This window comes from Chlorocebus sabaeus, chromosome 28 (assembly GCF_047675955.1).
Source record: "Chlorocebus sabaeus isolate Y175 chromosome 28, mChlSab1.0.hap1, whole genome shotgun sequence".
Taxonomy (NCBI): domain Eukaryota; kingdom Metazoa; phylum Chordata; class Mammalia; order Primates; family Cercopithecidae; genus Chlorocebus; species Chlorocebus sabaeus.
Genome location: NC_132931.1, coordinates 8172673 through 8195518, shown reverse-complemented (window position 1 = coordinate 8195518; position 22846 = coordinate 8172673). Strand labels below are relative to the sequence as shown.

The 22846-nt window shown below is 53.1% G+C and overlaps 1 protein-coding gene and 1 long non-coding RNA gene across 3 annotated transcripts in view; one reads left to right on the top strand and one right to left on the bottom strand.

Annotated features, from left to right (window-relative positions):
* Positions 1-3481: 3481 nt before the first annotated feature.
* Positions 3482-8323, bottom strand: LOC140710606 (uncharacterized). Its single transcript, XR_012091695.1, has 2 exons — positions 8111-8323; positions 3482-5889 (listed from the first exon to the last, which is right to left on the bottom strand). It is a non-coding gene; the product is annotated as an uncharacterized lncRNA (long non-coding RNA).
* A 134-nt stretch (positions 8324-8457) lies between these two features.
* Positions 8458-22846, top strand: part of CLIP2 (CAP-Gly domain containing linker protein 2) — a 108357-nt gene continuing 93968 nt past the window's right edge. For both annotated transcript variants that reach the window (XM_037990518.2, XM_008018317.3), the window contains exon 1: positions 8458-8785. The gene's annotated coding sequence lies outside the window, so the exon portion shown is untranslated. The remainder of the gene's footprint in view (positions 8786-22846) is intronic.

The following is a 22846-nucleotide window of genomic DNA, read 5'->3' as shown; positions in this document are numbered from 1 at the left end:
AGCAGCATGCAAAGTCCTTAAACAAAGTCTCGCTGGCCGGGCGCAGTGGCTCATGCCTGTCATCCTAGTACTTTGGGAGGCCGAGGCAGGCAGATCCTCTGAGGTCAGGAGTTCGAGACCAGCCTGGCCAACATGGGGAAACCCCGTCTCTACTTAAAATACACAAATTAGCCAGGCGTGGTGGCACGTGCCTGTAATCCCAGCTCCTTGCTAAGCTGAGGCAGGAGAATCGCTTGAACCCAGGAGGCAGAAGGTGTAGTGAGCAGAGATCCTGCCATTGTACTCCAGCCTGGGCAACAGAGTGAGACTCCCTCTCAAACGAAAAAAATGTTGGGATTACAGGTGTGAGCCACTGCACCCAGCCTCCTCCTTCTCTCTCTCTCTTTTCCTTTCTTTCTTTTTTTTTTTTTTTTTGAGACAGGGTCCCCCTCTGTTGCCTAGTCTGGAGTGCAGCAGTGTGATCAGAACTCATTGCAGCCTTGACTCGGTCTAAAAAAAAAAAACAAACTCTCATCTCTACAAAGTCCCCTGTCACTTGGTGAGTGTGGGTGCTGTACACAGCAGAGGGGTGGCCTCTTCCTTCCACATTCTCCCACTCTCAAGGCCCTTGTTTGAAAAAGCTGGTTCAGGGGTTACCCAGCGGGAAGATACCCAGTGATCAGGCCTCAGCCCCCTGGCTTCTGCTGCATACATGAGTCATAGGGTGGTGTCCCAGGTGTCCCACCAACGTGCTCACAGCCACTGCTTCATGTGACCGGCAGGGAGTGCAGTGGTTAAAACACTGAGTTGGCCGGGCATGGTGGCTTATGCCTATAATCCTAGTGCTTTGGGAGGCTGAGGTGGGAGGATTGCTTGACAGCAGGAGGCTGAGACCAGCCTGGGGAACATACGTCTCCATCCCCACAAAAAATAAAAAATTAGCCAGGCGTGGTAGCACTCACCTGTGGTCCCAGCTACTCAGGAGGCTGAGGCAGGAGGACTGCTTGAGGCCAGAAGTCTATGAGCTGTGATTGCACCACTGCACTCCAGCCTGGGAGAGAGAATGAGACCCTTTCTTTTTTTTAAGATGGAATCTTCACTCTGTCACCCAGGCTGGAGAACAGTGGTGCAATCTCAGCTCACTGCAAACTCCACCTCCTGGGTTCTAGCGATTCTCCTGCCTCAAACTCTTGAATAGCTGGGATTACAGGCATGTGCCACCACACCAGGCTAATTTTTGTATATTTAGTAGAGATAGGGTTTCACCATGTTGGTCAGGTTGGTCTCAAACTCCTGCCCTCGTGATCTGCCTGCCTCGGCCTCCCAAAGTGCTGGGATTACAAGCGTAAACCACCGCGCCCGGCAGACCCTTTCTTAAAACAACAACAACAAAAACAACTGACTCTGGGCCGGGCTCACATCTGTAATCCCAGCAATTTGGGAGGCTGAGCTGGGTGGATCACTTGAGGTCAGGAGTTCGAGACTAGCCTAGCCAACATGGGAAAACTGTGTCTCTACTAAAAATACAAATATTAGCCAGGCATGGTGGTGAGTGTCTGTAGTCCCAGCTACTTGGGAGGCTGAGGCAGGAGAATCGCTTGACCCTATTAGTTGGAGGCTGCAGTGAGCTATGATAGCGTCACTGTACTCCAGCCTGGGTGATAGACTCTGTCTCAAAAAAAAAAAAAGTACAAATAAATTAAAAGAAATTTATTGCCAGGTGTGGTGGCTCACGCCTGTAATCCCAGCAGTTTGGGAGGCCGAGGCAGGCAGATCACAGGGTCAGGAGATTGAGACCATCCTGGCTAACACGGTGAAACCCCATCTCTACTAAAAATACAAAAAAATTAGCTGGGCGTGGTGGCGGGCGCCTGTAGTCCCAGCTACTCGGGAGGCTGAGGCAGGAGAATAGTGTGAACCCGGGAGGGGGAGCTTGCAGTGAGCCGAGATCGTGCCACTGCACTCCAGCCTGGGCGACAGAGCAGACTCTGTCTCAAAAAAAAAAAAAAAAAAAGAAATTTATTAAAAACAAAAAAAGTTTTCCATAAATGAGGAGCAGTGGTGCGTGCCTGTAATCCCAGCTACTTGGGAGGCTGAGGCATGGAGGATTGCTTTAGCCCAGGAGTTCAAGACCAGCCTGGGCAACATAGCAAGACCCTATATCAAAACATAAATAAAGCTTTTTAAAATTTTTGCTGGCCTTTGCTGGCCCACTTCTCTTACAATAACAAGGTCTCAGTAAACAGGCTTTGCTTGTTCTCTTTGAGGTGGTCTTCATTTATCACCACAATACCTGCAAAGTTTTTTTGTTTTTGTTTTTTTTGTTTTTTTTGTTTTTTTGTTTTTTTTGAGACGGAGTCTGGCTCTGTCGCCCAGGCTGGAGTGCAGTGGCCGGATCTCAGCTCACTGCAAGCTCCGCCTCCCGGGTTTACGCCATTCTCCTACCTCAGCCTCCCGAGTAGCTGGGACTACAGGCGCCGCCACCACGCCCGGCTAGTTTTTTGTATTTTTTAGTAGAGACGGGGTTTCACCGTGTTAGCCAGGATGGTCTCGATCTCCTGACCTCGTGATCCGCCCGTCTCGGCCTCCCAAAGTGCTGGGATTACAGGCTTGAGCCACCGCGCCCGGCCTGTTTTTGTTTTTGTTTTGAGACAGAGTTTTTCTCTTGTTGCCTAGGCTGGAGTGCAATGGTGTGATCTCGGCTCACGGCAACCTCTGCCTCCTGGGTTCAAGCGATTCTCCTGCCTCAGCCTCCCGAGTACCTGGGATTACAGGCATGTGCCACCATGCCTGGCTAAGTTTATATTTTTAGTAGAGAAGGGGTTTCTCCATGTTGGTCAGGTTGGTCTCGAACTCCCGACCTCAGGTGATCTGCCTGCCTCGGCCTCCCAAAGTGCTGGGATTATAGGCGTGAGCCACCGTACCCGGCGCCATGTCAACTTTCCTTTGCCCAGCAGGGGAGGCCTTGTTATCTTCCCTTGGGAAATCCGGGGAGGCCGCATTGAAAAAGCCCCCAGGTACCTTGGAAACCCCCAACGAGGGGAAGTCCCCCTATCAGGGAGCAGCAGAGAGCTACTATAGCCTTCCTTTACCACTGGGCTGTTTCCACTAGCACTGTCCCAACCTGGAGGGAGGTACCAGGGCTTCCTCCAAGACCCATATACGCCAAGGTAGGGAGAACTGGATACAGGCAAAGCCCATGCAGTTGAAAGTAAGGGTGTGGCCACCAGTGTGATGGCCTTAGCTGGTATCTCCATGGTGACGCCATTCCCAGCCTGTGCCACCTGCCGCCCTGGGCTGCCTCTGCTCTGCTAGGCAGAAAGGCCACAGCAACATCCAATCATTTCAACAGAAGCTCTTTGGGTTTAAGTTTCTTTTATTAGTCCCCAAAGCAGCACATGCCTGTTGCAGGAAAATGCAGAAAAGGGAAGAAAAAAATCCCACGGACTCCCCCCACCCAAACCCACCAGTTACCAGTTTTTTTGAGACAAGGTTTCACTTTTTCACCGAGGCTGGAGTGCAGTGGTGTGATCTTGGCTCACTACAACCTCTGCCTCCTGGGTTCAAGTGATTCTCCTGCATCAGTCTCCTGAGTAGCTGGGATAATGGACGTGTGCCACCATGCCTGGCTAACTTTTTGTATTTTTAGTAGAGACGGGGTTTCATCATGTTGCCCAGGCTGGTCTCGAACTCCGGGACTCAGGCAATCCTCCTGCCTTGGCCTCCCAAGGTGCTGGGATTACAGGTGTGAGCCAGCACAACTGGTCTACAATTTTTTAAAAAGGCAAAATAAAGATGGGATCTTGCTCTGTTGCCCAGGCTGGAGTGCAATGGCACGATCATAGCTCACTATAGCCTCCAACTCCTGGGCTCAAGCCATCCTCCCACCTCAGCCTCCCCACTCGCTGGGATGACAGGCATGAGCCACTGAGCTCGGCTCCATACTCACAGTTTTATGAAGTGTGTTTTTCTGGTGGATGTAAATACATAAGTGTTTCCCCACATTATAACAAATGCCTTCTAAACAGCAGTTCAGGCACTGCAAAAATATCCCATCCTGTGGCTGTCTTGTGGATTCTTTTTTTTGTTTTGTTTTGTTTGAGATGGAGTCTCACTCTGTCACCCAGGCTGGAGTGCAGTGGTGTGATCTCGGCTCACTGCAAGCTCCGCCTCCCGGGTTCACACCATTCTCCCACCTCAGCCTCCTGAGTAGTTGGGACTACAGGCGCCCGCCACTGCGCCCGGCTAATTTTTTTTGTATTTTTAATAGAGATGGGGTTTCACCGTGGTCTCGATCTCCTGACCTTGTGATCCGCCCGCCTCGGCCTCCCAAAGTGCTGGGATTACAGGCGTGAGCCACCGCGCCCGGCTGTCTTGTGGATTCTAAAATGAAAAACAAAAAAATAAAAATAGGCCAGGCGTGGTGCCTGGAGCCTGTAATCCCAGCGCTTTGGGAGGCCGAGGTGGGAGGATCACTTGAGGCCAGGAGTTCCAGACCAGCCTGGGCAACATAGAAAGCCTCTGTCTCTATTCCCGAAAAGTAAAATAATAAACAAACAAATAAATAAATAAGTAGTATACCAGAGAGATAGCCACCTGGCCTGTATAGAGAAAGCAGCTCAGGCCTCTCCCGTGGCTGGCCCATTGCAGGCCTCAGAGAATGCAGCTCTGGCTCCAAAATTATTCCCAGCTCCCTCTTCCCATGAAAAATCCTCTCCTGAGGCTGCTGGTCACAGTCGGCATCAGCAAGAAAATGACCAAATCAGCAGTTTCAGTGGAGACAAAAGGCCTGGGTGAGAGGTCAGCTGGGAGAACACCCCCTCCGGATCCCCGCCCATCACTGGGTCCTGGGGCTAGGGCAGGGGCCAAGGCCAGGACCCCAACCCTCACATCAGACAGCATCAGATTCAGCTACTGGAAGAAGGAGAAAAACCCAAATGCAAACTTTTTTTTTTTTTTTTTTTGAGACAGAGTCTCAGTTTGTCGCCCAGGCTGGGATGCAGTGGCATAATCTGGGCTCACTGCAACCTCCGCCTCCTGGGTTCAAGCCATTCTCCTGCCACAGCCTCCTGAGTAGGAGGGATTACAGGTGCCCACCAACATGCCTGGCTTAATTTTTGTATTTTTTAGTGCAGACAGGGTTTTACCATGTTTGCCACCCACCTTGGCCTCCCAAAGTGCGTGAGCCACTGTGCCCAGCCCCCCAAATGCAAATTTTTTTTTTTTTGAGACAGAGTCTCGCTCTGTCGCCCAGGCTGGAGTGCAGTGGCCGGATCTCAGCTCACTGCAAGCTCCGCCTCCCGGGTTTACGCCATTCTCCTGCCTCAGCCTCCCGAGTAGCTGGGACTACAGGCGCGCACCACCACACCCAGCTAATTTTTGCATCTTCTGTAGAGATGGGGTTTCACCATGTTGGCCAGGCTGGTCTGGAACTCCTGACCTCGGGTTATCTGCCCGCCTCAGCCTCCCAAAGTCATGGGATTACAGGTGTGAGCCACCGTGCCTGGCTGGGTTATAACTGTTAATATACAGGTCATACATCCCACCCACAAGGAACAATTAGCTGTTTCCTGAACACCGCCCTCTCCACCCTAAGTCCCCTCCCTCCCTATGGGTTCATACCTCCTACAGAAGCCAAGTCTTCCTGGAGCTCACCCTGAACCTCCTCCCTTCTTAGTCTCCAAATCTGGCTGTCCACACCAACTGAGTACCCCCTCAGGGCTGACCACATGCCCAGCCTCCATCATTACAGCATTGCTGAATGTTCACTGACCTGAATTGAAACACTCTTCCCGGCCGGGTGCGGTGGCTCATGCCTGTAATCCCAGCACTTTGGGAGGCTGAGGCAGGCGGATCACAAGGTTAGGAGATCGAGAGCATCCCGGCTAACACGGTGAAACTCCATCTCTACTAAAAATACAAAAAAAGGCCGGGCGCGGTGGCTCAAGCCTGTAATCCCAGCACTTTGGGAGGCCGAGACGGGCGGATCACGAGGTCAGGAGATCGAGACCATCCTGGCTAACCCGGTGAAACCCCGTCTCTACTAAAAAATACAAAAATCTAGCCGGGCGAGGTGGCGGGCGCCTGTAGTCCCAGCTACTCGGGAGGCTGAGGCAGGAGAATGGCGTGAACCCGGGAGGCGGAGCTTGCAGTGAGCTGAGATCCGGCCACTGCACTCCAGCCTGGGCGACAGAGCGAAACTCCGCCTCAAAAAAATAAAAAATAAAAAAAATACAAAAAAAAAAAAAAATACAAAAAAAAAAAAAAAAAAAAAAAATTAGCGGGGCATGGTGGCAGGCACCTGTAGTCCCAGCTACTTGGGAGGCTGAGGCAGGAGAATGGCATAAACCCAGGAGACGGAGGTTGCAGTGAGCCAAGATCATGCCACTGCATTCCAGCCTGGGTGACAGAGTAAGATTCCATCTCAAAAAAAAAAAAAAAAAAAGAAAAGAAAAGAAAAGAAACACTCTTCCCAATTTACAGTTGGGGAAACTGACGTCAAAACGTTTAGGCCAGGCACGGTGGCTCACAGCTGTAATCCCAGCACTTTGGGAGGCTGAGGTGGGAAGATCATCTGAAACCAAGAGTTTAAGATCAACTTGGACAACATAATGAGACCCCATCTCTACAAAAAATAAAAAAAATTACCTGGGCATGGTGGTGCATGCCTGTAGTCCCAGCTACGCTGGAGGCTGAGGCAGGAGGATCATTTGAGCCTGGGAATTTGAGGCTGCAGTGAGCTATGATCACACCACTGCACTCCAGCCTGGCTGACAGAGTGAGACTCCTTCTCTAAAAAAAGGTTCACTCATTTCTCAAAGATTATGGATACCAAAACAGTTGAGGGGTGGTAATGTTAACTTAGCAAGTTCATGTATTCATTCAACAAATAATTTTTTTTTTTTTGAAACAGAGTCTCGCTCTGTCGCCCAGGCTGGAGTGCAGTGGCCGGATCTCAGCTCACTGCAAGCTCTGCCTCCCGGGTTCTCGCCATTCTCCTGCCACAGCCTCCCGAGTAGCTGGGACTACAGGCGCCCGCCACCTCGCCCGGCTAGTTTTTTGTATTTTTTTAGTAGAGACGGGGTTTCACTGTGTTAGCCAGGACAATCTCGATCTCCTGACCTCGTGATCCGCCTGTCTCGGCCTCCCAAAGTGCTGGGATTACAGGCTTGAGCCACCCCACCCAGCCCCATTCAACAAATATTACTGGATGTCTACCCTCTGCCAAGCACTGCACTGGGTCCCTTAGGGGATAGGAACAAGACCGTATGTGGCACCTCTCTCCCGCAGAACAGTGGTCTCACCATACCGACCACAACCTCCCCCAACACCCACATTCCTGCACTCAAGGGAAAAGCAGGGACATTTAAGCTCTGCTTTGAAGCAGAAGTATGATTTGTCAAACAGAGAAAGGGGGCAGGGTGGGACCGGTAGAACGGTCAGCTAGGTCAAAGGCATCCAGGCTAGCTTATCAAGGGGGGACAGAGGGAAACCAAGCCACAGAAGCCAACCGTATCCTGGGCACAGACAGGCGTCAGGGTTTGGTCACTGCTTAGTTTCTGAGCTGAAACTTGGCATCTGCCTCTCCACGCGGGAGGGGACCTGGCAGCTGTCTCAACTCCTCTGAAATAGCAGTAGAGACATCCTGTCTTGGAGAGGGTTCATTTGTATCTTGGGAGCTGATCACCATGAGATCCTTTTTTTTTTTTTCCTTTTGGGACAGAGTCCCGCTCTGTCGCCCAGACTGAAGGGCAGTGGCTTGATCATGACTCACTGCAGCCTCGACCTCCTGGGCTCCAGCGATCCTCCCACCTCAGCCTCCCCAGTAGCTGGGACCACAGGCGCGCGCCCAGCGAATTTTTGTATTTTTGGAGAGACGGAGGTCTCACTATGTTACTTTGCCCAGGTTGTTCTCGGACTCCTGGCCTCAGAGGATCTGCACGCCTTGGCTTCCCAAAGTGCTGGGATTACAGGCGTGAGCCACCTGCCAGGCTATGAGATCCTTGATAACCATGAGATCCTATGCCAAAGTTCCCCACCGACGCTGGCCCCAATACAGACCTGAAGTTTTCGCCCCAGCAGCACTGTCCCCCTCCTCATCCCTTTCTGTCCAGTGCCAACAGCATCTCACCTTTCCAAGCTGCGGTACGTCCCAATGACCCGAGACGTCTTTGCAAGCATAGCATGGCTGGAGGATGTATTTCACCAAACGTGATGTAAGCACCACCAGGTGCCCAGCGCGGAGGTGGATGTGGGCGAACCCCGGACGCCCCACCAATGACACCTGCGGCCTGGGAAGGAAAAGAGATGGAGCGGGGTAAGGGGGAAGAGGTTGCTCCGCGTTTTCCGCCCGCCCGCCTGCTTTCCGCGCGGCACTGAGGCCTGAGAACCGCGAGGCCGCCCGCGCGTGCCTGACCCGCCCACCCCCCTCCCGCCCGCCCCAGGCCCCGCCCTCCCGCGCCCGCCCCAGCGCCGGCCCCTTTTGTTTCCTCCCGGAGCCGGGCCGCTGGCTCCGCTGGCTCCGCTGGCTCCGCGGGCGCTCGGCTCGGCTCGGCCGCGGGGCGCGCAGGCGGCTGCCGGGCGGCGTCGGTGCACGCCTCCCGCCTTCCCGGAGACAGGGCGCGAGACCCGGGCCCCGAGCACCGATCGCGGGGATCCCCGGCGCCAGGAGGGGGTGCAGCCGGTGGGCAGCGCCGCGCAGGGAGGGGCCGCAGCATCCTCGCCCCCCAGCGCGCCCGGGCCCGAGAAGAGGAGGCCGGGGCTCTCCGGGCCTCCCGCCGCTTAGCCTGATGCTGGAGGGACGAAGGTAGGGGCCGCCGGAGGGGCCGAGGGAGGGGGTCGCGCGGGCAACAAAGGACGGAGAGATATGGGGGGCGGCGGCCTGGCCGAAAGCGGGGCTGCCGGCCGGGAGGCATTGTCGGGGCGTGGGCAGGGGCGGGAGGGTTCGAGGCCGGCCGGTGGGCGTGGGCGGGAGCTGGCTGGGGTGTGCCCCAACTTCCCCGTTGCTTGCAGGAGAGGAGGGGGCGCTGCTTGGGGTGCCAGGGTTGGGGGCTATTCCCGGGCTGCGGGTCCCCCTGTTGAAGGCATCACCAGCCTCATCAGGGTCCCCACCCACGGACGAGGGTTTGGCCCATCTGTTGGGACGGAAGCCTGTCCCGGCTTCCAAGGGCAGAGCAAGACGGCTGAACGCGCCGCAGGGCTCTCTGGGCTCACAGAGCCTGGGGAGCACAGCCTGGTGGGCGCGGCCATGCGGCCCCCATCTCCAAACCTGGGGCCTGGGAGAACAGGGACTGCCCCCCACTCCTCCATGCTGCACCCTATGGGGTCGCCTGGCCGATGCCCTTTGCGAAACTTGGTTGAAGTGCATGACTGAGGAGGGATAGGAGGAGAATGAGGCGGGCGGCTTCCCTCAGGGGGTGCCCCCCCAAGCTGGCGCTGGTGGCTGGTGAGGCAGCAGATTTTCTGCCCTCCTCCCGGGGAGGGGCGGCGGCCGCGGAGGATGCTTGGCTGAACCTCCAGTGCCCGCCCGTTTGGACCTTTCAGGCGGAGCTTGTGCCGAGCTGGTGCCCACTGGGCACTGCCACACAGGCCCCAGCCCCACCCTGGGAAGGACGGGCAGAGGGAGCACCTTGGGGGGAAATCACCCATCCAGCAGTGTGTCCCCCAATGTCTGAGACCCTTCCTCTCTCTTCTGGATGAGAAGTGGGGGTCTGGGATGAGGGGGGCTGCCCTCACTCTTGCAGGATGCCTGAGGGAGGTGGGTGGGGTGGCCTAGGTCTATGGGCAGAAGAGGAGGAGGAGGGTGCAGGGAGCACCACGTGTGTGCTCCAGAAGCCTCTTCCCCATCAGTTGTAAATGTAAACAATAAGCCCTTCATTCATTCAGCGGCTGTTACCTGACCCGGAACTTCTAGGGACTGGCTGATACACAGGACAGCAGCCTCGGTGCCCCCAAAAAATGCAGCCTCAGGGTTTGATGAGTGCATTAGTGGGGAAGCTGGGGGCATAGAGGGGGTCCCCTGGAGGATGGGGCAGACCAGGAAGCTTCATAGAGCATCATGCAGAAGTTTGCTGCCAGGATGCTTGAAGGGGGTTTCGTGCAGGAGAAATAGCATGGATAAGGGCTTGGAGTCAGAAAAGGAGGCTATTGGGTTAGAGAAACGGCTTAGGATTTAGGGGACTTAGACCTGCGGTTGAGGACAGGGTGCATTCCTGTCTGCAGTGCCTTGCCGAGGAATGATGGGGTTCTGGCCTCAGGACAGGTGGAGGGGGTGGAGATGGAGAGGGGCTCCAAAGGCAGAAGAGGCAGGTAGAGGTGCCTGGGAGGAGCCTGCTCCACACTCACCTGTGTGCACCTGCAAACTCCAGCCCTCGGCACTGGCACCGTGCAGGCTGGGAAGGTGGTGCCTGGAATTCTGCACTCAGAGCCCAGAATCCCAGCAGGGGGAATTTACTCCAAGGAGCACTAGTCGCTTTCCAGCATCTGCTGTCTACCTTGGCGGCGAAGAGTTCAGATGCTGGAGCTTAACAGCCCGGGTTCAAATCCCAGCTCTGCCACTGCCTAGCTATGTAACCTCGCACATTGTGTCTCTCTCTGCCTGGACATCCTCATCTGTAAAATCGGGATCCTTATGGTATCTGACTTTTAGGGTTGTTAGGAGAACTGTGTGCCCTGTGACAGAGTAGATGTCCTGTAAGTGTTGTTGCTGTTGTAGAGTGGCGTCCCAGCCTCCACTCACACACGTTTCAGGGAGAGGAGGCTCATGCCCACCCCAGGCTGTTTGTCCTTGTTGGAGCAGCCTTCCTGGTTAGCCCTGACCCGGGACCCGCTGTTCTCTGCCTCACTGCAGCCTCCTCCCTGGTCCTGCCTCCCTTGGTGATGGAAAGGCCATCTCCCCACAGCTCCAGCTGTCCCTGCTCCCCACCTGGCAGGCCTGCCCACGTGTGGTCCCCCAGTTCCCTCTTGGCCTCCCTTCCTGGCCCTGCCACCCTGACAGTTGGTCCTGCCTTCTTTTTTTTTTTTGAAATGGAGTTTTGCTCTTGTTGCCCAGGCTGGAGTGCAATGGCACGATCTCGGCTCACTGCAGCCTCTGCCTCCTGGGTTCAAGCGATTCTCCTGCCTCAGTCTCCCAAGTAGCTGGGATTACAGGCATGCGCCATCACGTCCGGCTAATTTTTTTGTAGTTTTAGTAGAGACAGGATTTCACCATGTTGGCCAGGCTGGTCTTGAACTCCTGACCTCAGGTGACCCACCTGCCTCAGGCTCCCAAAGTGCTGGTATTACAGGCGTGAGCCACTGTGCCCAGCCAGTTCTACCCTCTTGTTGCCACTTGCTCTACCTCCACTTCCATATCCAGGGGAGGGAAGCTGCGTTTGTGACCCTGTAATTCCCTGCCCATTGGTTCTTGTGAGTACTTCAGATTTTGTGCAGATTTAAAAAAAAAAGTATATATTAAGTGCTTACTTTGTGGAGAATGGTTCTGAGCTTTTTTGAGATGGAGTCTTGCTCTGTCGCCCAGGCTGGAGTACAGTGGTGCGACCTCAGCTCATTGCAACCTCTACCTCCCGGATTCAGGCAATTCTCCTGCCTCAGCCTCCCGAGTAGCTGGGACTACAGGCCCATGCCACCAAGACCGGCTAATTTTTTGTAGTTTTAGTAGAGGTGGGGTTTCCCCGTGTTGGCCAAGCTGGTCTGGAACTCCTAACCTCAAGTGATCCACCCACCTTGGCCTCCCAAAGTGCTGGGATTACAGGCCTGAGCCACCACACCCGGCCTGGTTCTAAGCTCTTTAAATTCATTCCTTCATTTGTGGATATTTTGATAAGGCTGCCTACATTTTACAGATAAGAATATCCTGGTGCAAAGAGGTGGCTGTGTCTGCCTTGGATGCATTTGCTAAGCACCTACTGTATGCCTGGGAGGCATGCCTCCTTCAGCCACACCACTCTACCCACCCTCTTCAGGTTCATGTCCCTGAACAATTATGATCCTTCCTTCTCAGACACCCACCCCTTTTGCTCAGGTGCAAAGTCCAAATACGCTATCTACCTTTTAGGGGCCGCCCCCAGTTGTATCTTTCCACTGCAGCTCTCCCCATGCTCCCAGGCTGAGCACACCCAGACTTGCCTCACCTAAGGCTGCTGTGGCCCCTTTAATAAACTGTGAGGAGTGGGCATGGTTTGAGGAGCAGGGCTGGCTTTGAGGGTGGTGTGGGAGTGCCCTCCGATCCCATATCTTTGGAATTATTTTGTTGCAGGGAACAGGAACCTCCTTCAATTAGGTTAAGTGAAAAGGGACTTAAGAGTAGAGAACAGAGAACTTGTGCAGCAAACAATTGCAGGCGACCTGGCCCCCCGGGACCCCGGAAGCTGGCAGGCAGCTCCTCCTCTGGCTTTCCTCTCTGTGGACTGCGGTTTCATTTTCTCGGCCTCTCTCAGCGCATCCATCCTGTCTCCTTCTCCTTTCCCCTACAGGCTCCGTCTCCTTGGGTTGTGAGCGTGGCTGTGTTGAACGGGGCTGTAGCCTGAGTCCCCGGGACCTCCCAGTGGGGGTCTCCTTCATCTTGGGGTGCAGAGAGACACTGATTAGTCCAGCCTGGATATGGAAGCCCACCCGCCTCTGCTCGGCTGGTGGGGGGCAGGCCACGTGGTCTCTGGGGCTGGGGGTTGAAAACGGGGCTGGCACAACTGGGATAATTGGTTGGCTGCATTGATGATGAAAGTTGTGTGCTAGGTGAGGACCAGCGAAGCTGGGCATTCAGGGAGCTCATGAGCTGATGGAGGAGACAGACCCATGGTCAATTAGCCATTGTGCCACCGGATGTGGGACTGATCAGTTGCAGCGTGATTTGTTGAAAGAAACCAGAGTGCACTGATCAGGCCCGTGTGGGGAGGAGAGGACAGGTGCGATGGCCAGGGCTGCCTGCCACTGGCTTCCCCTAGCCCTGCCCTGGGACAGGAGGAGGCTCTCTCCTTTCAGGACCTAGAGATGTAGGTCCGACCAGCAGTGTAGGACTTGAGCCTTTTTTTTTTTTTTTTTTGAGACGGAGTTTCGCTCTTGTTGCCCAGGCTGGAGTGCAATGGTGTGATCTCGGCTCACCGCAACCTCTGCCTCCTGGGTTCAAGTAATTCTCCTGCCTCAGCCTCCTGAGTAGCTGGGATTATAGGCACGCGAAACCACGCCTGGCTAATTTTTGTATTTTTAGTAGAGACGGGGTTTCACTATGTTGGCCAGGCTGGTCTCGAGCCCCTGACCTCAAGTGATCTGCCCGCCTCGGCCTCCCGAAGTGCTGGGATGACAGGCGTGAGCCACCGTGCCCAGCCAGACCCGAGCTTTTGAGCCTCCTGACCTGGCTCTTCTCACTGGGCTGCAAGGCTAGTCACGACAGAACCAGTAATACAAAACTCGTGTTTGCAGAGGAAAATGCTTCAAAATGTTAATGAAACGTTTCCCTTCTGAGTAGAAGGCAAAACAGGCCAGATGGCTTTTATTAACGAGGCCTGAATTTAGGACCTTCTCTGCTTAACGGCTTCTGTCTTGACGGAGTGTTTCTTGCTCCATGGCTGGGATCATACCTTCCACTCTAGCCTGAGCCCTGAGCGACACCCGCTCCCGATTCATTTCCCTCCTTTGCCTTTTCCGCCCCTTGGGATGAGAGGGTGGAATTTCCGGCTCACCAGGAGAAGGGCCTGGTTTTTCAGCATTGCCCCCACCACCCTGAGGTCTCAAGCTGGTCTGCCCTTGCCTGCAGCTAAACCTAGCTGATTCTGGCCCAGCTCCTTTTGGGGGTGCTCTAGCCCCTGCCCACCCCACAGTGTGCAGCATTGAGCTTCCAGAAGCTTTTACTAAATTGGGAAGACATCCGCCCTGCTTCCTGACAATGTAAACAATACTAGCTCTTTCCAGAAACATTTCAAGGCCAGACACTTTGATGCTTAGTGGAGCTGTTGGCTGGGCAACGGAAGCATATTGATCTGAAGGTTATGCTGAGAGGCTGGGGTCTGGTGTGTTGGGTGAGGTAGTCTGGAGGGCTTCCTGGAGGAATAGAACTGGGGCTAGGTTTTGTTTTGGTTTGTTTTGAGACAGGGCCTGGCTCTGTCAACCAGGCTGGAGTGCAGTGGCGTGATCTCAGCTCACTGCAGCTTCGACCTCCCAGGCTCAAGTCATCTTCCCACCTTAGCCTCTCCAGTAGCTGTGACTACAGGCGCATGTCACCATGCCCAGCTAATTTTTATATTTTTCTGTAGACAGGGTTTCACCGTGTTGCCCAGGGTGGTCTCACACCCCTGAGATCAAGGGATCCTCCCACCTTGGCGTCCCAAAGTGCTAGGATTATAGGTGTGAGCCACTGCATCCAGCGGCGGCTGAGTTTTGAAGGGTAGGTGGGCTTGAGGCAGTTAAGGAGGGCATTCATGATGGGGGCAAAGGAAGAAAAGTCGAGAATGGAGCAGTAGGGAGTAGAGTGTCTGTCTGGGGGCTCAGTGAAGAGCCCACCATTCTCCCACATTGAGTGTGAAGTCAGGGGAGTTATACTGGTGGCAGGGAGAAGTAATGTTGGGCGTCTGGATTTTTTGCCACCTTGTACCTTTCTGCTTCTGCTAGGCTATTCCCTTTTGTAATGTAGGCTGTTCCCTGCACAAACCCATTCATTTCTTTCTTTCTCTCTCTCTTTCTTCCTTCCTTCCTTTCTTTCTTTCTTTCTCCTTTTTTTGAGATGGAGTCTTGCACTGTTGCCCAGGCTGGAGCGCAATGGCGCAATCTTGGCTCACTGCAACCTCTGCCTCCCAGGTTCAAGCGATTCTCCCACCTCAGCCTCCTGAATAGCTGGGATTACAGGTGCCTGCCACCATGCCCAGCTAATTTTTTTGTATTTTTAGTAGAGATGGGTTTCACCGTGTTGGCCAGGCTGGTCTCGAACTCCTGACCTCATGATCCGTGCACCTTGGCCTCCCACAGTGCTGGGATTACAGGTGTGAGCCCCCGCGCCCAGCCCATTCGTTTCTTTACTTTGCTCACATTCAGCTTCTTTGGAGCCAGGGACCACAGAGGAGGAGTTGGAAGACGTCTGAAAGGGGCTTGTGTGTTCCTGGTTTGATTCCAGAAAGGACTTGAGGTGATTTACAATGATAAACGCAGTCTAACCTGATTAAAAGTAAACGAGAAAATTAGGCCAGGAATCAGGGCTCATGCCTGTAATCCCAGCACTTTGGGAGGCCAAGGAGGGAGAATTGCTTGAGCCTAGGAGTTTGAGACCAGCCTGGGCAACAGAGCAAGACCTCATCTCTACAGAAAATTTAAAAAATTAGCTGAGTGTGGTCCCAGCTACTTGGGATACGGAGGCAGGAGGATCTCTTGAACCCAGGAGTTTGAGTCTGCAGTGAGCTATGATCATGCCACTGCACTCCAGCCTGGACGACAGAGTGAAACCCTGTCTCAGAAAAAAAGAAGAGAAAAAAAAGTTTTTATAGAGGTAATCAAGTTCAAATGAGGTCATTTGGGCCCTCATCCAATATGACTGGTGTCCTCGTCCAATATGAGCACTGTCCTTGTAAGTAAAGGACATTTGGACACAGGCATGTTCAGAGGGAAGACCACATGAGGACCCAGGGAAAAGACAGCCATCTCCACGCCAAGGAGAGAGGCCTCCGAAAAAAACAACCCTGCTGTGCCCAGTGCTGTGGTTCACGCCTGTAATCCCAGCACTTTGAGAGGCTGAGGTGGGCAGATCACGAGGTCAGGAGTTCAAGACCAGCCTGGCCAACATGGTGAAACCCTGTCTCTACTAAAAATACAAAAATTAGCTAGGTGTAGTGGCACACACCTGTAACCAGATACTCGGGAGGCTGAGGCAGGAGAATCACTTGAACCTGGGAGATGGAGGCTGCAGTAAACTGAGATTGCCACACACTGCACTCCAGCCTGAGCAACAGAGCAAGACTCTGGAAAAAAAAGAAGAAAAAAAAAAAAGGGCCAGGCACGGTGGTTTACGCCTGTAATCCCAGCACTTTGGGGGGCCGAGGCGGGCAGATCATGAGGTCAGGAGTTCCAGACCAGCTTGGCCAATATGGCAAAACCCTGTTTCTACTAAAAAGATAAAAAATTAGCCAGGTGTAGTGGCGTGCACCTGTAGTCCCAGCTACCCGGGAGGCTGAGGCAGGAGAATTGCTTGAACCCGGGAAGCGGAGCTTGCAGTGAGCCGAGATCGTGTCATTGCACTCCAGCCTGGACGACAGAGTGAAACCCTGTCTCAGAAAGAAAAAAAAAAAGCCTGAGTGAGACTTTGTCTCAAAAAAAAAAAAAAAAAAAAAAGCAAAAGAAACCAACCCCGCTGACACCTTGACCTTGGACTCTTTCAGCCTCCATAGCTGTGAACCCTACATCTCTGTTGTTTAAGCCACCTAGTCTGTGGTCCTTTGTAATGACAGCCATAGCAGACTAATACAGTCCCTAAGACCAGCATTTGTTCCCTTACGGACACCATCGTCCCCCGTTACTGGCTGATCAGCTGTGGGTTGCCTCTCTGACGCAGGTATCTGGGCTCCTGGCTTGCTGCTCCGTGCCTTCTTCTTGGAGTCTGTGTCCTCAGTCAGCTTGGGTCTGGGGTACAGGGAAAGAGATGCATCTGTACAGCTGCAGAATTCTGGTATGAGCTCAGGAGAGCCTCTAAGAGCAGCTGTGCCAACAAGAGCAGAAACTGGCTGGGTGTGGTGGCTCACACCTGTAATCCTAGCACTTTGGGAGGCCAAGGCGGGAGGATTGCTTGAACTCAGGGGCTTGAGACCAGTCTGGGCAACCTAGCAAGGGCCCATGTCTGCAAAAAAATAAGAAAAAAATAACTGGACATAGTGGCGCCTGCCTGTAGTGCCACTGGGGTGGGAGGAGCTGAGGCAGGAGAATTGCTTAAGCCTGGGAAGTTGAAGTTGCAGTGAGCCCTGATTGTGCCACCACCCTCCAGCCTGGGCGACAGAGTAAGACCCTGTCTCAAAAAAAAACCCAACCGAATAAGAAAACAAGGCCGGGCGCGGTGGCTCACGCCTGTCATCCCAGCACTTTGGGAGGCCGAGGCAGGTGGATCACAAGGTCAGTCTATCGAGACCACGGTAAAACCCCGTCTCTACTAAAAATACAAAAAATTAGCCGGGTGCGGTGGCGGGCGCCTGTAGTCCCAGCTACTCAGGAGGTTGAGGCAGGAGAATAGCGTAAACCTGGGAGGCAGAGCTTGCAGTGAGCCGAGATCGCGCCACTGCACTCCAGCCTGGGGGACACAGCGAGACTCTGTCTCAAAAAATGAAAACAAAAGCAGGGCCCCCCCTTTGAGAGGAAGCCCCAGCCTCTGTCTACTTGAACCCCTCCAGTGATGGGGGGCTTACTGCCTGTTCCTTTGTTTGTAGGACCTACCCCTGGGAACACTCCATGCCTTGTGTGCTTGGGGGACCAGCCTTTCCAGCACAACCTGTCAGTCAGAATGTTGATCTGCTTCTTTCTGTCCTTCCCAGAGATAGCTCTGAGCAGGCTGGTGAATGTGGCGATGAGGTGTGAACAAGACACTGTAAGAATCCAGCTCGATGTGGGGAGGATGAGAGTAGCAGAGGAGGGCATTTTTTTCTTTTTTTTGAGATGGAGTCTTGCTCTGTCGCCCAGGCTAGAGTGCAGTTGTGCCATCTCGGCTCACTCCAACCTCTACCTCTAGGGCTCAAGCGATCCAGAGGAGGGCATTTTAATGCATTCATATATTCACTAAACATATATCTCTGAGCTCCTGTATGGGCTGGGTGCTGTCCTAGGTACCGAGAGCCCAGCAAGGAACAAGATATGCAAAGATCTTGCCCTCCTAAAGCTGCACCCACGGTCTGGTGCAGTGTTCACACCTGCAATCTCAGCAGTTTGGGAGGCCGAGGCAGGAGGATCGCTTGAGCCTAGCAGTTTGAGACCAGCCTGGGCAACATAGTGAGACTCCGTCTCTTATTTTTATTTATTTATTTATTTTGAGATACAGTTTCACTCTCTCGCCCAGGCTGGAGTGCAGTAGCGTGATTTCAGCTCACTGTGACCTCCACCTCCTGGGTTCAAGCAATTCTTGTGCCTCAGCTTCTCCAGTAGCTGGGATTACAGGTGCCTGCCACCACACCCAGCTAATTTTTTTTTTTTTTTTTTTTTTTTTTGTATTTTTAGTAGACACAGGGTTTTGCCATGCTGATCTTGAACTCCTGATCTCAGGTGATCCACCTGCCTCGGCCTCCGAAAGTGCTGGGATTACAGGCATGAGCCACCGCACCTGGCCCCGTCTCTATTTTTATTTTATTTTATTTTATTTTACTTTATTTTATTTTTTATTTTGTTTTGTTTTGTTTGAGACACAGTTTCACTCTGCTGCTCAGGCTGGAGTGCACTGGTGCAATCTCAGCTCACTGCGGCCTCCGCCTCCTGGGTTCAAACGATTCTCCTGCCTCAGCCTCCCGAGTAGCTGGGATTACAGGCATGTGCCACCACGCCCGGCTAATTTTTTGTATTTTTAGTAGAAATGGAGTTTCACCATGTTGGCCAGGCTGGTCTTGAACTCCTGACCTCAGGTGATTGCCACCGCCAGCTTCGACCTCCCAAAGTGCTGGGATTACAGGCATGAGTCACTGTGCCCAGCCTGTCTCTGTTTTTAAAAACATGTTTAAATTAAAAAGTTGCACCCAGTGAGAGGAAGGGCATTCTAGGAACCCGGCATGGCACGTGCGAAGGCCTGGACATGTGACCTAGTGGATATGAGTGTGGGTGGGTGTCTGTGGCTTTCAGCCAGAATTTGATGACTAACATGCGATTCCCTTTCTGGAAGTAGCAAAAGAAAAGAACTGATGTTGAGGCCAGGCACGGTGGCTCACACCTGTAATCCCAACACTTTGGGAGGCTGAGGCAGGATCATCAGTGGAGCCCCAGAGTTGGAGACCAGCCTGGGCATCTTGGCAAAACCCTGTCTCTATAAAAAAATACAAAAATTAGCCGGGTGCAGTGTCTGTAATCCCAGCTACTCAGGAGGCTGAGGTGGGAGGATTGCTTGACCCCCAGGAGTTTGAGGCTGCAGTGAGCTGTGATCGTGCCACTGCATTCCAGCCTGGGCAGCACAGCAAGACCCTGTTGCAAAAATAAATAAATAAATAAATAAATAGTAAAGACCCTGCCTTGAAGGCTAATTAGTGACTGTCCTCACCCCTGGGCCACCAAATTAGTTCTGTTCCTCCTCCACCCTCCCCACCCCTTGTAGTGTGCTGGGCTGCCCCTCAGGGGCATAGTATGCTCATGGCCTGCTGGGTTCGTCTTTTCTCCAAGACACCACACCCTGGAGTGGACCCTGATTTGCACCCCGTCCCCTCTGGCTGGGGCAGCTTATGCCACTCAGGGACCAGGCCTGAACCTCAGTGGGTTCAGCCTCTTCCCCAACCCTTACCTGCAGGAGAAGGTGTAGGAGTGAGAGAGCAGCACCCTGGGGTGCTGACTTGAGGCCCTTCTTCTTCTTCGTGTGTTTTTTTTTTTTTTTTTTTTTTTTTTTGAGGCGGAGTTTTGCTCTTGTCGCCCAGGCTGGAGTGCAATGGCGCGATCTCGGCTTACCGCATCCTCCACCTCCCGAGTTTAAGCGATTCTCCTGCCTCAGCCTCCCAAGTACCTAGATTACAGGCATGCACCACCATGCCCGGCTAATTTGTATTTTTAGTAGAGACGGTGTTTCTCCATGTTGGTCAGGCTGGTCTCGAACTCCTGACCTCAGGTGATCCACCCGCCTCAGCCTCCCAAAGTGCTAGGATTGCAGGCATGAGCCACTCCGCCCAGCTTTTTAATTTTTTTTTTTAACGGAGTTTTGCTCTTGTTGCCCAGGTTGGAGTACAGTGGTGTGATCTCAGCTCACTGCAACCTCCACCTCTTGGGTTCAAGTGATTCTCCTGCCTCAGCCTCCCTAGTAGCTGGGATTATAGGCACGCGCCACCACGCCCAGCTAATTTTTGAATTTTTAGTAGAGCTGGGGTTTTGCCAATTTGGCCAGGCTGGTCTCGAACTCCTGACCTCAAATGATTCGCCTGCCTTGGCCTCCCAAAGTGCTGTGATTACAGGCATGAGCTTCTGCGCCCGGCCTCTTCCCACCTTTCGTAGTCTCCGGCGTCTATTACTCCCCTCTGTATTTTCATGTATACCCATTATTTAGCTCCCACTTATAAGTACCATCATGTGGTATTTGATTTTCTGAGTTGTTTCGCTAGGGATAATGGCTCCCAGTTCCATCCATGTTGCTGAAACAGACATGATTTCATTCTTTTTGATGGCTGAGTGGTATTCCGTGGTAGACATATACCACATTTTCTTTATCCAGCCCTCCCTTGATGGACATATATGTTGATTCCATATCTTTGCTCTCATGAATTGTGCTGTGATCAACATACCAGTGCAGGTATCCTTTGGATAGAATGAATCATTTTCCCTTGGGCAGATGGCAGTTAGTAGGATTGCTGGATGGAAGGCCCATTCTATGTTCAGTTCTTTGAGAAATCTCTGCACCGTTTCCCATAAAGGTACTAATTTGTATTCTTACCAACAGTGTATAAGCGTTCCCTTTTCTCCACATCCTCTCCAACATGCATTGTTTTCAGGCTTTTGAATAATAGCCAGTCTGACTGGCTTAAGATGGTATCTCATTGTGATTTTAATTTGCATGTTCTGATGATCCGTGATGCTGAACATTTTTTATATGGTTCTTGGCCGCTTGTATGTCTTCTTTTGTATGCACTGTTTTTATGTCCGACTTCTTTCACTCAAGATTGTAATTGCGAGGTTCTTACATATCATTGCATGCAGTTGGCATTCATTCATTCTCATTGCTGTATGTTGTTCTACTATGTGAACAAACCACAACTTATTTACTTTTATTATTATTATTATTATTATTATTGAGATAGAGTCTCGCTCTTGTCTCCAGGCTGAAGTGCAATAGCATGATCTCGGCTCACTGCAACCTCCACCTCCAGCGTTCAAGCAATTCTCCTGCCTCAGCCTCCCGGGTAGCTGGGATTACAGGCACCCATGACAATGCCTGGCTAATTTTTTTTTTTTTTTGTATTTTTGGTAGAGACGGAGTTTCACAATGTTGGCCAGGCTGGTCTGAAACTCCTGACCTCAGGTGATCCGCCCACCTCGGCCTCCCAAAGTGCTGGGATTACAGGTGTGAGCCACTGTGCCCGGCTTTTTTTTTTTTTTTTTGAGACAGAGTCTTGCTCTGTTCTAAGACTGGAGTGCACTGGCGTGATCTCAGCTCACTGCAGCCTCTACCTCATGGGTTCAAGTGATCCTCCTGCCTCAGCCTCCCAAATAGCTAGGATTACAGGTGCCTGCCACCAAGCCAGGCTAATTTTTGTATTTTCAGTAGAGATGGGGGTTTCACCATGTTGGCCAGGCTGGTCTCGAACTGCTGGCCTCAAGTGATCCACCCGCCTTGACCTCCCAAAGTGCTGGGATTACAGGTGTGAGCCACCGCTCCTGGCCTTATTGACTCATTCTAATGGTGATAGATGTGTGGGTTATTTTCGGTGTTGGACCTTTTTTTGTGGCTGGTGGTTCTGAGCATGCCAGCTCTCTGTGTGTGTCCAGCTCTCACAAGACAGACAGGCTGGGAGTTCCCAGGGCCCTGTGGTCCCCAGGCTGTTGGCAGGGCAAGGAAGATGCCTCCTTTATTTTTAACTTTTTTTTTTTTTTTTTAAATTTTTTTGAAACAGAGTCTTACTCTGTCACCCAGGCTGGAGTGCAATGGCATGATATCGGCTCACTGCAACCTCCGCCTCCCTGGTTCAAGCGATTCTCCTGCCTCAGCCTCCCAAGTAGCTGGGATTACAGGTGCACACCACCACGCCCGATTAATTTTTGTATTTTCGTAGAGATGGGGTTTCACCGTGTTGGTCAGCTGGTCTCAAACTCCTCACCTCGGGTGATCTGCACACCTCAGTCTCCCAAAGTGCTGGGATTACAGGCGTGAGCCACTGCCCCTGACCAGAAGATGCCTCCTCCACAACTGAGGAACTGCAGCCCTGAGCTCGGACATGTGAGAATGGCAGTGTGTGGGACCAGAACCCGGGCCTCTAGACTCAACCCTTGCTTGTCTCCCAGCTGCAGGTGCCAGAGAAGTTGGGGTTTGACTGGGACACTTGGCCTGGGTCTGTCCTGCCCTGCTCAGCCCAGGAGCACCGAGCCTTGCACTGTGTAAACGTGGTCCTCACTATATACTGTGGTCCTGCCAGTTTCATCTCCCTGCCTCCTGTTTGAAGCCACTGGGCTTGTGGAGCCTGGGTTCCGGCCCCAGATCTGCTGTGATGCTGGGGCAAGGCTCCATCCCCATGCTGGCTCTCAGCTGTCCCCACTATCTGGATGGCCACCAGGCCAATGGGTGTTCTCAGGGCAGCTCAGGATTTATCCCCACCCCGTTCTTCTTGGGGCTCCCCCGTACCCCCACTGCTGGCCAGCAACTGTGTGAGTGTTGCCTGCACAACTGGGGCTGCAGCTCCCCGCAGGCCTGGCAGAGCAAGTGGGAGAAGGCTGACCAAGTATGGGTGGAGACAGCAGCACAGACAGCCGGGCACCCTCCCATCGGCTCTCCCAGACCCCAGGGATAGTGTATATAAGGCTCAGAGCTTCGGCTTCCGCCTGAGAGCCGGCAAGACTCACAGGGAAGGGGCCGTCCAGCCCTGCCCTCTGCTTGCCCTGGCCAGGGAGGATGTGGAGACTCTAGCTTCACCACTGGGTGACCTAAGTCAAGCTTCTCAGATTCCCTGAGCCTTGGGCAAATGCAAACAAAGCCGCATGGGATAGATGGGCAGTGGGGCCCGTGGAGCAGGTGAGGTGCCAG